Source organism: Lathyrus oleraceus, chromosome 1 (assembly GCF_024323335.1).
Source record: "Lathyrus oleraceus cultivar Zhongwan6 chromosome 1, CAAS_Psat_ZW6_1.0, whole genome shotgun sequence".
Lineage (NCBI taxonomy): Eukaryota > Viridiplantae > Streptophyta > Magnoliopsida > Fabales > Fabaceae > Lathyrus > Lathyrus oleraceus.
In genome coordinates, this window is record NC_066579.1 from 57,472,059 (window position 1) to 57,476,044 (window position 3,986).

Here is a 3,986-nt window from a genome sequence, read left to right on the forward strand (position 1 = left end):
TAAAATGAAAGTCCAATTAACAATTAACAAAACAAATATCAAAATATGGATTAAAACAAATGCAGAATGGGCCTTAGAATGAATTTCTAAGCCCAAATAAAGGGGGGGGGGGGGTGCACGGCTAAAACGGAGTGGCAAATAACAATACACCAAAGGCCCACTGGTTCTAGCCTCCAACAGACATGGGGATACACATTCAGGTCAGGGGTGAAAATAAAAGATTTCCATGGGCCTAGGACCATGTTGCACTAACACATTAGACTTGTCCTCTCTTCTCTCTCCAGATCACCCTTCATGTGCTTCAAACCTTCCAAATCCTTGGTCGGCGACCAAGCCTCCACCGCGCCGAAGCTCATCACCGACGGCGGCGGAGCTCCAAACACCAAAATCCATCGCCAAACTAATTGTCACCACCTCACGGTCCTAAATCCAATGTCCAAATGAATTCAACCTAAACCTACTCATCGGATCGAGCTCAAAGGTGCAAGAACCCTAAAACGATTTTCCAGAAATTAAATGCTTCATGATGAAGATTAAAGGTTACCAGGTTAGGGCTTGGATCTCCCAAACCTCATACTATGCTATGGTAACTACATCGGAGCGGAACCAGAAAGTTGAACAGAATACCTGTCGGACACGATGTCGAAGACGACGATGATATAAACGATGACCTCAGGTATGCTTCCTCTCTTTATTCTTGCTTCTTTTATGATTCTTATATGCTTTTTCCCTTTCTTCTAGCTTGGACTTAGGATGGTGAGAGTGAACTTCGTGAATGTGCGCAGAACATGAGCAGAGCGTGATCAGAGCGCGTCAGAGTGCAATTCTCTCCTCCCAATGATTGACAATGATTATTGTATTTATAGATCAATCCAAGGGAGGGGGGGGGGGGGGGGTAGTTTAGGAAATTGGATATGAGTTTGTTAAATTCTAACATGAATATCCAGCTGGAAATTAAAATAAATTTCTGGAAATGAAATGGGAGTTTAATATGGAATTAGGTCACGTGGGGTTTAGCTGAATGAATAGCATGTTCTCCAATCCTCAACTCATTTGCTGCATATTCAACTTTGGATATTTTCCCTGAACTAATCTGGTTTTGATTTGTTAATTGAACTGCTTGCTTTTGGCTCATGAATTGATGTTGTTTAGATGACTGATGCACTGCCCTGTTATTATTGAACTGCTTGCAGGATGAATGGAACATGACCAACCAAGACACATAACCGATGCCCAAAGGGAAAGGCCATTAACTTCATTGAGGAATATGCAGAGCTTTTATGCACACCATGGATTTCAATAGGATTACTTGAGATTTGCAGAGCTTTCATTGGTTTGCTTGACTTGTCATGGTGAAGAGTTGTCACTGACCATTGGGATTATTTTGAACTGTTTACTCAGGTAATAGCTTGCTCTAATTTGCAATGATCAATGGCTTGAGTTGTAACCTGCAACTGAGTTAATATGGTGCAATGCTTTAGTGAGTTTGTGATCAACTGCCTTGTATATGTATGATCATTTGCTCATGGTTTGCATTGTGGTTCAGTATTGATGCAGGACACTTGCTGCACTAGTTTTTGGTTGCTGCACTGATGTTGCCCATGCCATTCACTTTGAGATGCCTTATTGCATTGTAGATGAACTGAAACAAGAGAACCCCATGGTTTTATGCTTGAGGCTTAGACATGGTTGCCATTAGTCAAATGTAGATTGAGTATTAAGGCAAGGTCTTGGCTTTTTTTGGCATGATGATGGTGTTCTTGTGGATGCAGCAGGATCATAGCAGGTCAATATGCCTTGCAAGGTGGTTTTGCAGCATTTGGCAATGGTTCTGTTTTGCATTGCTAGTTTTCCGATTTGAACTTGACTGAGTATTAATTCCAGTTAATCTTTGGATGAAGTTTGTTATGCATGACTACTTGTTAATTGACTTGTTTGATGGTGCAGGATTGTTGATGCACAATTATTTGATGGTGGTCTGATGTGAATTACTGACCTGTGTGCTTGCTCCAGCCTGTTGCTCATGGCTCTTGTTTCCTACTGACTTGTAGTATGATTTTGTTTGATGTGCAACCTTGGTTTGCTAGGTTTTCTACTTGATGAACCCTGTGCAAGCCTTGGTTTGTTAGGTCACATTATGTGTAGGTATGAAGGGCAATGCTTTATGGGACCAAGGCATGTTGGTTTTAACTTAGTGATTTTGCAGAATGTGATCCTTGGCTTCATGTGGTTTAGTAGGATCATAGCAGGTCAGTATGCCTTGCAGGGAGCTTGTGGTTCATGATTCTGATTTTTTGTTAAACTCTTGTATTCCACAACCATGATCATGTGTAGTGAAGCTTGTGTATCATATGCTTTGGCTTACATTACAATATGGTTCTGACTTTGGTTATGCTGCATAATTTCCTGACCATTTACTTGCATTTCTTATCTTGCTTTATTTCATTAGGCATTCACTCATATGCCGACTTCACCTTGGCATTTCTTTTCACCATTTGTAGGTTATGGCTTCATGGAGAATGATGGTTGAACCAACATGGTTAAGCAAAGGCTTGGAGTATGGCATTAAAATGGGATCTTAAAGTTACATGTACAAAAGCCAAACCAGAGATCAAAATAGGATTTGAAACTTAGGATTATGATCAGAGATTGGGGATTTAGTGTTTTCGGGATGGGGTTTGTTCGAAGTTGACCAAAAAGTCAACTATTGACCAAAGTCAACCTTGGTCAACACTTCAAATTTTGTGTACATTTTGTTCTTCTCTCTTCTTTTTTTGTGTAATGAACATTTTATCCTTTGTAATGGAAATTGATATTCATGAATGAAGTAAGTTTGGGTATTCAATCTTGCATGAGAATCATTGTATGGACATGCTTGAGAAAAAGACTGAAATGAATGACCTTGTGGATTTGAACATGAATCTTGCATTTACTTGGACTCTTAAATGAATAGGTTTGACCCGAACTTAAATGATAGCCTGGACATGAATGGAAAAGGATAACATGGATTGAAATGGCCTTGAATGGAATATTATGAATGATGACCAAGGTTGTGAATTGAATGATCAATGATAAGCATGACACTAGGATCTTAGCAAGGATTTATGCACCATGTATTAGGGCCTAACCAGATATTCCTGAACCAAGCACCAATGGCAATGACAATGGCATAGAGTGGAGCTGAATAACACTGCCCAAATGATGCCAAACAAAATATGAACCATGTAATTGAAGATACCAAATGAAATAGCACAACATGTACTTAGGCCCAAACCAAATATCAAAAATAGGATTTTCTTGTGGGAGTATGAAGCTTATGGAATCAATAGTAAGAGGATCCCTAGGCATGAGCTATGCACAAGAGGTTGGGTGAAACTTGGACAAGCAAGAGAACCAAATCACAATGGCATGAAAGATGAAACTAGGGTTATGGGCCCACACAAGATTATGGGGCACAATTAGGGTTTAGGGACAGCCTGATCAAGTGGGGATCCCCAAACTAGGGCTTTGCTTCCTCAAGAAGCCACAGTTTACACACCAAGTATAGGCATAATACCCAAGCCTCAAGGGCCGTCTCCAAGTTATTGGGAAACCCTAGCTTCCACTAGGTGCAAGCACCAAGCCATAGATTCAAGTCACTTTCCCCTTGTGTTGAACCATGCTTATGCAAATGAAATGAATGCTTATGATATGAAAATGATTAGGGTTAGTGTCCTACATGATCAATGTGAAAGGTAGGGCAAACTTTGGGGTATAACACATCCCATATGTACTATGAGACACATTTAATTCTTTGTTGATGTTGTGTTAAGTAAAATATTCATTGTGGTTGTTGTTTAAACAGAGATGGGTGATTCATCCAACACTCCTCCTATAAATTGTTGAAGGATAATTCAGTATTTTAGTATTTCGCTTACGTGGTATTATTGTTTGTGTATATAAGTAGTAGTGTGCTTAACCATTAAGTGATGTAATAGTTGTAAGAG

The 3,986-nt window shown here is 39.8% G+C and overlaps 1 long non-coding RNA gene across 1 annotated transcript; it reads left to right on the forward strand.

The window, feature by feature from the left end:
• Positions 1 to 276: 276 nt before the first annotated feature.
• On the forward strand, positions 277 to 2,769 carry LOC127115421 (uncharacterized). The gene is made up of 5 exons (XR_007800722.1): positions 277 to 676; positions 1,194 to 1,401; positions 1,547 to 1,804; positions 1,948 to 2,249; positions 2,502 to 2,769. It is a non-coding gene; the product is annotated as an uncharacterized LOC127115421 (long non-coding RNA).
• The last annotated feature ends 1,217 nt before the right edge of the window (positions 2,770 to 3,986 follow it).